A 12457-nucleotide genomic window follows, 5' to 3' on the forward strand; every position below is an offset into this window, starting at 1 on the left:
TAATTGGCCACAGAGGGTCCAGGTTTAGCCGTGAACCTATCTCCAGATCGGCTGCTTTAGCACTTCACTCGCAACAAACTTTACGTGCCTTTTATATAGAAATGTAACTAGTAATAAGAATTTAAACTGGTTTTAAACTGGTTTCCCCCTTAAAGTAAAAAACAAAATGCATAGCCACATGAGGCACACTCTCCTCTGGCATCATCTGCTAGAGCAATTAACCCACAGTTAATTAGAAAATTTCCTCTCCTGTAGTTCAGTTGGATAAGACTGGAGTGCGGAATAGTACAGTGGATAATTTATGGCCCACTGGTAATCACACACGAGCAGGAACCAGGATACTTGAATTAATCACACCTTAATTTACTTCACAGAAATTACCCACCACAGCTTTATGATTTAGATGTGTTTACCCACTGAATATATATCTTCCGAACACATCCCTCTTGAGCTATTCAGTATGCTTGTACCATCCTAGTTTAAACAGTTCGAAAGCAGTTTTAATACCTCTGAGTTTTCAGAAGCCCTGCTGATTTTGATGTGTATTACAATGACCAAAGTTCTTTCAAATCCCTATTCTATAAAGAAGGCATTTTATTGGGCTTTAATCTGACACATTCAGGCAGGTTTTACTGCGAGAATTCATATGCCAAACATTTCCATGTCCATGAGAATACTGTGTCTTGCTACAAACGTTTATTTTTATATTTTTTACATGAATTAAAAAGCCATGCCTCTTATGAATCAGAAGCACATCAGAGTTATCTTCTGTGGTAAATGTTCATGTTTGTCAGGCTCATGCTTAAAAAATTGGCTATCTATTAAAAATGTGTAGTATCCAGGTAGCAAGTGTGATTAAACCTAGGAACATTATTATTTTGCATCATTGGAGACCCTACTCACAGAGAATCTTGTGTTTTTAGATGGGATTTATGAAGCTTTTACACTTGTCAATCTTTCCACAGCTTTAATGCCACAATTATAAATAAAAATTTACAATTTGTATGTTATGACTTTCAGTAGTTAAGTGAATTGCAATTTTAATTCAAATTCAATTAAATTGTTCCCAGTGAGCACAGTGAAAACTGGGCTAAAACTCACAAATCTCATACATTGATCAACATGTCATGGATGTTGATCAATGGATTTATAGTTTGGATTTATAGTTTGTCAGGATTTGTATATGTTCATACGTACAGGCAGTCTTTAATGTAAATAATTTCACACTGTATGTTACAAACATAAAAACTGCATGCATGAGAGCTTGCTGACACATAGTGTACATTATATGTGTGAGAGAGACTCAGTTGTAGCAGTGCTTAAAAGCATTACTGGTTGCAAAGCACTGAGTGCAGTGCACCCTTCCCTTTTGCAAGAATGAAGATCTGGCCTTCTTTAATTGGGAAAAATGTTTCCAGTTCTAAGCTTACTGTCATGCGTATTCGATATAAAGTGTGGGTCATCATGTGTAAGCAACTGTGTTAGGTACAATAGATCTGTGTCTGATCCAAATATATGCAAATATTCTTGCACTATATTCTCCTTGATCTAATATTTTTACAATTGTTAAGTACTATAGAATCAGAATCAGAATCAGAATACTTTATTGATCCCTGGGGGAAATTATTTTTTGTTACAGTGCTCCATTTTAAACCAACATTAAGACAAGACAGACAATACGCTAACTAAGAATAGTACAATATATACATATATATATACATACATACATACATAAGTCACTTATAAATAAATAGTTGGAAAAGAAACATGTGTAGTGTATGGCAGATCCAGTTTTTTTTTTTTTAACAACAGAATATTTCATAACACACTTTAACACCATTAGTGTGTTGTAGCATTACAAGATAATGCTTTTCTTCTGCAAAGATCTGGTGTTAGTTTAATTTAAAAATGTCAGTGTTGATTGTACTGGCAAGCATTTGAAACTGGCATCAATTCAAAGCTCCAAAATAGCAGATGAGAATATGTTAGCAAATACTGTGCTACAGCCTTGACATTTTACTTAAGTGCAGCCATCAGAAGCACTCAGTTATAGTACATCCATTTCTCATGTCACCAGCCACAGTGATGGTGTGCGATAGCAGTGTCAAGATTTTACAAGCAGACCTGAAAGATCTGAGTCGTCTCCTTTTGAGTGGCATGACATGACCTCGTCTCAACCCCCCTTCGCTCCTCCTATCTGAGATGCACTGCAGATACAGAGCTGGACTGCCATACAAGTAACCATCAGTGGGTTGGATGTCTGTTGGCAGCTCAATTACCACACATCCAGAGAGATGGAATTTGAGTCTCTTATCAGCTGCTCGCCCATGCAGGTGACTCAAACTGAACTCTGAAAGTAGAAGAGGGGACTCCAATTACCTATCTAAAAAACAACCCAACCTGGCTTTTCTCTAAAGCCAGTGTGCATGTAATGGGTAGCAATTATCCCTTGACTGTTTTTCACCATGCAGGTCCAACAGACATGGCACACTGAATTTGTAAATAGTGTAATTTGTCTGTAGCTGGTATGGCATTAATGCTTTTAATAAGTAGATGTGTCCCTGTGGTGCTGAGATAAGACTGACAGAAGTTACTTTATGGTTTAAACCTGTCACCTTCGATGACTATGCAGCAATTTTGTATCATATCAGTGCCCTATATTGGCACTTTAGTGTTATTTTTAGGACTCTTATTGCTTAAATCCTCTCCTCCATATCACAGGATTAAAGGATTCCTAAGGTGCACGTGTGTGTGAGTGCATGTGCATGTGTGTAGTTGGATTTGTACCAATGCCCTCAAGATACCATATCTTAAGAGTCTGTCTGTGCCACACTTGACATACATTCACAGATTTGTGCTTTTAGAGGTATCAGCCTTTACTCACAAACTACAGATATCTGCAAATAGGAATGCCTATCTTCCTCACTGGTCCTCTGTATATGGCAAATGCATTTGGCCAGTTGTTCATTAAGCATTTTTAAGTATGCACTGTGACTAGTGCTGCAGCAGTGCATTCAAAACATTTTTCAAATTGAAAAATACAGATAATTTTGATATTCTGATAAAGATTCACTAATTGTTTTACTGATAGTATGAAATTCAAAGTCAGTGCCCTCCCCAGCACTCAACTTTAATTTTATTACCCAACAAATACATATATCATAACACAACTAAAAAGGATGATTTAAATGTGAAATGTTTTCTAGATGTTCTTGTTTACAATACAGTTGACTGCTTCCTACAGTTTTCTTCTTTCATGAATCACTTATAGTGAATAATCAATGAATAGTGCTGAGAAGTTCAAAGGTGAAATAATATTCCATACTTCTGGTATTTCAGTTATTTCATAGGACTGTGTGTTGTTACATGTTGAGCTAAATTTAGGTGTGGGATGCTAACATGATGATAGAAATACAACAAAATATTTTATTATCCTCCCAGGATATTAAGTTGTAGTTAAATGTGCAAGCAAACTAGCAAAATCTACAAGCACAGAAGTATGTTTTAGTAGCAGAAATAGGAAATGACCTGGAAGTCTTCTGAAAATCTTAAACAAATTTTAACAACGACATGCACAAAACACACCAGCCAAATAGTGACAGCCAGTCTTGATCGAACAAGTATCCACAGTCTTTAAGATAACAACTGCTAACTCTACTGAATGTACTATGATTAACAAATTAGTCACAAAAAATATCTTCACTATTCTTTGGCATATGTGCTGCAAACTAGTAGATACAGGACACATCCAAAGCCATGTATCTATATATACAAATGTTTTTTTATGCAATAAGTGTTTGTACATATGGTTGAACACTTACTTCACTTACTAAAACACTTACTAAAAAGGACAACATAATTCAGTCACTCAATATCTGCTTAAATTAAGCTAAACATTGTCTCACAGTACTAAAGCTAACTTGCATTCTGAGGTTCAAATGCTAATATTCATACTGGCAGGTACTTAGCCCAATATCATTTAAAAGATTAGTAGAGAGAAGAAAGTTACTGTTGGACTTTCAATTGCAAGCATATTGCCTTAATAGAGTAGCTATCAATGCAGAAACACTACTAAAACTGCAGCAGAAGTATTAGCTCAACTTTAGTTAAGCATAAAAACCCAGGTGAAAAAATGCTGCCCACGTTCTTATCAAGCACCCTGCTTTAGTTCCAGAGTTGAACTACATAGCCCCTAAATGATCCCCTCTGAATGACTGAACTGAACTGCCAAAGCCTTTGTCTCAAGGTTTAACCATGTACAGCTGACACGCAGCAGCGAGTATATTCATGAAAATCTTCAAATGGAAATAACCAACATTGACACGTTAGATGGAACATCAGTGTTTCATTCTAATTTCAAATACCATTGATGTCTGTTGAATTTTAATCATTTGCGTAGTCTTAATAGTAGTTTGTTTTTTTCAATGTGAGTTATCAAAAGTAACTGTACCTTTGAAATGGGCCACTGATTGTGTCAAACTATAACAGTGCAACAATTAATGCTATTCAATTTATCTTGTATAATACACTACTGAAATGTCTTGTATTACAGTATTTAATCATACACCAACTCTATTGCTCCCATAACAAATCTACTATGTGCATGCCATGCATAATTATATGATTGTTTTTGCTGTCAAATACATTTGTTTCATGTAGTGGTTTCTAAGCAACTAGACGAAGATAGATGTCATAGTCAATCAAATAACCAATCACAAAACCACAGTTTGTCACTGGTACACTTTAGGTTTTTGTAGAGATTAAGCAAGTGGTATGACTCTGCCTCCTGACATCTGACCCACACTAAACTCATGGACTGGACATACACACACCCACAACCACCTACACACACACACACAATGGACAACTGTACCCTCAAACACAATAATAACATGGACTGAACCACCACTCACAACCACTAGCACTTTATATAGCCTCTGTAGAAATTATCCACATATCTCACTTATCTTAACTGCACTACTGTATAGCTCTGTGTAAATAATCATTCTGTACATACGATAATTTTTAATCCTACAACTGTTTATAACTTGCATAGTTCACATTTCTGTATAGTTTTTTTATTTCATATTTATATCCTGTTCATAGCCTGTACATAGCTTGTACTCACTACAGCCTGTACATACTTATAGTTATAGAATATTCACAACATACTTCATACCATGTACATTATAACATACCATAATAGACCAATTTCTGTAATATACTTACATATCTATATTATTGCTAATATATATTGTAATATATCTATATTATGGCTAAAGCACTTCTGGATGGATGCAAACTGCATTTCGTTGCCCTGTACCTGTGCATGTGCAATGACAATAAAGTTGAATTCTATTCTATTCTAATTCTATTCTATTCTATGACGACTGAGGATATTGTCGGGTGGTAGAAAGAATACTTTGAGGACTTCCTTAATTCCACTGACACAACTTCCATAGCAAAAGCAGAGTATGGAGACGAGGAGGACAACTTGTTCATTACGATCGTGGGCAATCGTGGCTCAAGAGTTAACCTGAAAACGGAAGGTTGCTGGTTTGAGCCCTGGCTCGGACTGTCTTGGTCATTGTGTCCTTGGGCAAGACACTTCACCCGTTGCCTACTGGTGGTGGTCAAAGGGTCCGGTGGCGCCAGTGTCCGGCAGCCTCGCCTGTCAGTGCGCCCCAGGGCAGCTGTGGCTACAGTGTAGCTTGCCATCACTTGTGTGTGAATGTGTGTGTGAACGGGTAGATGACTGCAGGGCTCTAGACTAACTTTTTGACATGGGCGCACCGGTACGCCTAACTTTAAAAATTTAGGCGTACCAGCACAAAAGTTAGGCGCACTCAAATTTTTCAACAGCATCGCTTAACACCGCAGTTTTACATGTGCACTGTCTTTGGGGGGGAAGTCCATACAGACAATATTCATTTCTAAATTATTAACAAACAAACTTGTGCTTAAAGTGCTTTGTCAATATTGTAGAAAATGTTACACTTAATCATCATCTTGGCCTCCTCTGACGACCTGTTTGCTGCTTCTGTTGCTGCTGGCTCGGCGAATTTTGGTTGGAGAGAGACAAAACCTACAGCTTAGAATCAGCGCAAAAAAGACGTAAACACAGCGCGGACCCGACGCATCAGAATCGCTAAGCTCCGACAGCGTGTCCGTGTTCGGGCCATCGGGTGAGAAAGCCAAGAAAGACAAAGCTGATTCTGATGCGTCGGGTCCGCTCTGTGTTTACGTCTTTGTGTGGAATCCGTTAATGAATTGACATCGCTTTATTCAAGCTACTCACCTCTCTCTTCCACCTGCTCTTTCAACTGGTCCCGCCCCTGACTATCTCTGATTGGTTTAGTCAAGTCAAGTCAAGTTTATTTATAAAGTACATTTAAAAACAACCAAGGCTGACCAAAGTGCTGTACAATAAAATACAAATATAAAATACAATAAAGCACAAGTACATAAAACACCTCACTGATAAAACAATAAGTTCATACAGTAAGTTTAGTCCATGATAGGGGCATAATGTGTGTCTGTTGTTGACCACACGGAGAGTTGCAGAATTTATTTTTTTTTTGTTACCCGAATAGTTGGTCGCACAGGTGCGACCAAATATTTTTTTTTAGTCGCACCACTGAAAGATTTGGTCGCATTTGCGACCAAATTGGTCGCACTCTAGAGCATGTATGTAATGTAAAGCGCTTTGGGGTCCTTAGGGACTAAGTAAAGCGCTATACAAATAATTCAATTCAATTTTATTTATATAGCGCCAAATCACAACATAAGTCGCCTCAAGGCACTTCATAGATACAGAGAAAAACCCAACAATCATATGACCCCCTATGAGCAAGCACTTTGGCGACAGTGGGAAGGAAAAACTCCCTTTTAACAGGAAGAAACCTCCGGCAGAACCAGGCTCAGGGAGGGGCGGCCATCTGCTGCGACCGGTTGGGGTGAGAGAAGGAAGACAGGATAAAAGACATGCTGTGGAAGAGAGACAGAGGTTAATAACAGATATGATTCAATGCAGAGAGGTCTATTAATACATAGTGAGTGAGAAAGGTGACTGGAAAGGAAAAACTCAATGCATCATGGGAATCCCCCGGCAGCCTACGTCTATTGCAGCATAACTAAGGGAGGATTCAGGGTCACCTTCGGCTGCACCAGCTACAGGGGCCTGGCTAGCTACGGGTGAATGAAGGGTGCGAAGCCGAGTCTCCAATTCAGTAATCCTGGCCTCCAGAGCTGCAAATATGCTACATTTGTTACAGATATCATTACTGCTAAAGGAGGCCGAGGAGTAACTAAACATCTGACACAATGAGCAGGAAAGTGCAGGAGGGACAGGTGAAGTAGCCATGGTGCTAACGAGTCGGCTACGAGCTAAGCTAAGCTAGCGAAACAGTACAGAGACAGTGAGTGAATACTTTGGCTATAAATTAGGTCGTGAGTACACAGAAAGTGTGCTTCGGATGAAGCACGTGACGATTATACTATGAAAAAAGAATGTATTTAAAGTTGTTAATTAAATTGCTAAGCAAATAAGCTACTCAGAAACACCACTGTGTTTGAGCAGGAACAGGAAGTGATACTCTACCGCAGAGCGAGCGAACACCAAGTGACAACGCCACCAAGAGTGCACACACAAATACAGGCCATTTACCATCACCAGGTCTCTGAGGCGCTGGATGTTGTAGGGCTGTTTTGGTTGACATATCTCCACAGTATTGCATAGAAATCAGAGATGGTACCTTTGGATTGGCATACCGGAGTGGTGGTTCCCATCTTTAAGAAGGTGGACCGGAGGGTATGCTCAAACTATAGGGGATCACACTCCTCAGCATCCCTGGGAGAGTCTATGCCAGGGTGCTGGAAAGGAGAGTCCGTCTTGCTCTAGTCTCTGCTTTTCACAGATGATGTGGTTCTCTTGGCTTCATCAGGTGGTGGCCTCCAGCTCGCCCTTGAGTAATTCATCTGAATGTGAAGCAGTGGAAATGAGTATCAGTACTAAACAAGTCTGAGGCCTTGGTCCTCAGCCAGGAAAAGGTGGAGTGTCCAATCCAGGTCAGAGACAAGTTACTGCCCCAGGTGGAAAAGCTTAAGTATCTCAGGGTCTTGTTCACAAGTGAGGGGAAAGAGGAGCGGGAGATCAACAGACAAATTGTGCTGCAGCTGCAGTGATGCGGACACTGCACAGGTGGTGAAGAGAGAGCTGAGTGTAAAAATGAAGCTCTCGATTTACCGGTCGATCTATGTCCCTACACTCACCTATGGTCACAAGCTTTGGGTAATGACTGAAAGAACTAGATCATGGAAATAAGCAGAAACAAGCTTTCTCTGAAGGTTGACTGGCCTCTCCCTTAGAGATAGGGTGAGGAGTTCTGCCACCCAGGGCTCAGAAAGGAGCCGCTAGTCCTCCACATTGAAAGGAGCACGTTGAGGTGATTTGGACATCTGACAAGGATGCCTGCTGAGGTGTTCTGGGTGTTTGCCACCTGGAGGAGGCCCTGCGGGAGAACCAGGACATGCTGGAGAGATTATATTTATGGCCTGGGAACCGCTTGATGTTCACCCAGACAAGCTGGAGGAGGTGGCCAGGGAGAGGGAGATCTGGGCTTCTCTGCTTTGGCTGCTGTGACCCCGTGAGTGGGAGAAAATGGGCTGATGGAGGTATGACACGTTAAATATTATTATTATTATTATTATTATTATGATCTAAAGAAAACATTACTTAAAACAGCCAAGAGAAGGTAATGTCTCCTTCCCTTCTTTGTTTCCTTTACCATAGTAAGACACACAAAATACAGTTGGGTTCAAATCCATGTGTTGCCTCAGTGATGAACAAGTCAACCTTAAAGTAACACTGCACGCACAGAGTACCTGCTCAGCACATTTAAATTAACTTCTGGCACTCTTTGTTCGCTGGTTATGAAGTAAGCTTTAATGACCCTTCACAAATGCGAACACAGACTATAAATAAAGAAGTACAAATTTCCAGGGAAGTTTCTTATTATCATCATCAAATTGCTATACCTAGTAATTTAGAGACCAGTTAATTATTCAGCTTCACAGTGGATGAAGGCTACACCTTTAATATGCAGTCTGTAATAATAAAATACAGAAATCCAAACACACAAATATCAAACAAATTGCTGAACAGTGAATGCATATTAAAACCTTCCAAGACAAAGGTGGTTATAGCATCTGACTGCCTGCTGTGCAGGCGCTGCATGAGCACTGCTGATCTGCTGTTAGATGTTCTCATGCTATCACTTTTATGTCATCACTACTTTAATATTACTATGGAACCCCAATTTAATAGTATTGTAGAGATCTGCCGAGGTCCAATTCAGGTCATTTAAATGTTTTTAATTTTCTGCACATTTTTGTCCCATTTGCTTCAGAAATGTGTATCTTATGTTGCCTGCAGTGTTGCATAGGACAAAAAAGAAAAGAAAGAAGCATGTCAGTACTTAACAACAACAAGCTCAACCTGTGGTCATGACAAATATTCTGTTTTAGACATAAATAATTTGAATTCTGGTACATTTTGCACAACAGCACTGGGAAACAGGTAAATTGAGCCTGAATTTGAATAATAGGCTTTGGAAATTAAATATTATTGTTACAAAACATCAAATTAGGCATAATAATATGTGTTTCCTTTTTGTTTAATCTTCATACTGAGAACTGCTGAAGTGACAAGTAATATAATATATAATACCTGTAGGCATAGCTGGGTTTTGCTCTTAAGTTGTTTTTTCTACTTTCATGACAAGGCTTGTCATGTTTTCTTTTCCCCCTGGCAACATCAGAGTACCATTTCACTAGCAACCGTGCATTTGCTATTTCCTAACAGCAAATATTTTCCACTTCAGTTCACATTTTAATGCATTTCCCACACATATATAGAAGAAGTGTTGTATACTGCTTGTGACTGAAAGACTAAAGCGACCATTAGGTGACTAAACAGTAAAGCTGGCAATATTTAACCAACATCCCTATTTTTGCAGATGGAAACATGGAAATCTATCTTATGTCTTATCTCAACCTCCAGATTATGTTTCAGACTCAAAAGGCAAGGCAAGGCAAGGCAAGTTTATTTGTATAGCACAATTCAACAACAAGGTGATTCAAAGTGCTTTACAGAGACATTAGAAACAAGAACAAATAAAAAGCATGATTTACAATTGATTAAAACAAGCAAATAAACTAACTAACTAATTAACAAACAAACAAACAAACAAACAACAGTATATAAAATCAAAACAGATAAAATCAGAACAGTAGATAAAATCAGTAGTTAAAGTGTAAGTTTTGAAATTTAAGCTTAAAGTGTGGATTTGGTGCTTTATTCAAATGCAGCTGAGAACAGGTGAGTCTTCAACCTGGATTTAAATAAACTGAGTGTTTCAGCTGATCTGAGGCTTTCTGGGAGTTTGTTCCAGATATAAGGAGCATAAAAGCTGAATGCAGCTTCTCCGTGTCTGGTTCTGACTCTGGGAACTGATAAAAGACCGGATCCAGATGACCTGAGGGATCTGGATGGTTCATACTGGGTCAGGAGGTCATTGATGTATTTTGGTCCTAAACCATTCAGAGCTTTATAGGCCAGCATCAGAACTTTAAAGTCTATCCTCTGACGGACAGGCAGCCAGTGTAAGGACCTCAGAGCTGGACTGATGTGGTCCACTTTTTTGGTCTTAGTGAGGACTCGAGCAGCAGAGTTCTGAATGAGCTGTAGTTGTCTGACTGATTTTTTAGGTAGACCTGTAAAGATGCTGTTACAGTAATCAAGCCTACTAAAGATGAATGCATGGACTAGTTTTTCCAGGTCCTGTTGAGACATCAGATCTTTTATCCTTGATATATTCTTGAGGTGATAGTAAGCTGACTTTGTTATTGTCTTAATGTGTTTTTCTAAGTTTAGGTCTGCATCCATCACTACACCCAAATTTCTCGCCTGGTTTGTGGTTTTTAGATGTATAGATTGAAGTTCTCTGGTGACCTGTAATCGTTTTTCTTTGGCGCCAAAGACTATTACCTCAGTTTTGTTTTTGTTTAGCTGGAGAAAATTGTGGCACAACCAGTCATTGATTTCCTCAATGCATTTACCAAGAGCCTGTACAGGGCCTCGGTCTCCTGGTGACATTGTGATATATATTTGTGTGTCATCTGCATAGCTGTGATAGTTTATTTTGTTGTTGTTTATAATCTGTGCCAGTGGGAGCATGTAGATGTTAAACAGAGGGGGTCCCAAGATGGAACCTTGGGGAACTCCACATGTGATACTTGTCTGCTCAGATGTGAAGTTACCTATTGATACAAAGTATTTCCTGTTTTCTACGTATGTTTTGAACCAGTTTAGTACAGTTCCTGAAAGACCTGTCCAGTTCTCCAGTCGTTTGAGTAATATGTTGTGGTCAACTGTATCAAATGCTGCACTGAGATCCAGTAAAACTAGGACTGACATTTTTCCACTGTCTGTATTCAGACATATGTCATTAAACACTTTGGTCAGAGCGGTTTCAGTGCTGTGGTTCTGTCTAAAACCTGTCTAAAAGTGTAAGAAAGGATTTAAGAAGCTTTGCTTCCCAGTCAAGAAAGAAAATTGTCACACTGGTAAAAGGATGAGCCTGTGCTCAGAATAACTGGGTTTTGACTTTTTGTGAGAAAGTATCCTTTTGTAGAGTTGAGCCCTAAATATATGATTTGTAAACTACCCACCAAAAATTATGAAAGACATCTATGTTTTGTGTTGTATAGATCTCTCCTGAAGTTAGCATAGGAACTGGCTACTTTCTGATAATAAACCTGCAGTCAGTTAAGCTAAAAGACAAAAACTGAAATAACAGCAACAGCTATTGTCTTGAAAAATGAATTAAACAGAAGGGTTGATGGTTTGTTTTTAGTGGAGCACTGACCTTTTACAGTTGGCTACTCTAGCCCCAGAGACTTCATTCTGACAGCAATGTAGATGATATAGTTTGACTAGCAAAACCTTGTTTTGTAAGCTTAACAGCTACAATACACAGGGTAGTGACTGACAGGGCTGATAGCAAGACAAAATGTATTTTGTATTTACTCAGGTTATCTTTACCTAATAATGTTTGTTTGATGATATGAATCTTATATGTGACAAATATGCCAAGAAATCAGGAAGTGTGCAGTGCGTGCGGTACTACTAAACATGAAATAGACCTGAAAATTGTTATAAAATGTATACAGTACATATTAGTGTAAAATATAATTATAACTTATATATGATTAAAATGCATCCCCATCCAGCTTAGGCAGTACAGGATCTGCTGAGATCTGACCTCAGTTAACTTTTCAGACAAGCACAACCTGGATAGTTGACCTATCACATGGCTAATGTAGTTTAAGGCCTAGCTACAATTTCTGTACTGTATATGATAAGTATAGCAATAAAAGATCTCCCAGAGACAGATTA

The sequence above is a fragment of the Mchenga conophoros genome, linkage group LG6 (genome assembly GCF_057382185.1).
Source record: "Mchenga conophoros isolate Kocher_MC1m ecotype Shallow Benthic linkage group LG6, M_conophoros_male_GT1.1, whole genome shotgun sequence".
In the NCBI taxonomy this organism is placed as follows: Eukaryota; Metazoa; Chordata; class Actinopteri; order Cichliformes; family Cichlidae; genus Mchenga; species Mchenga conophoros.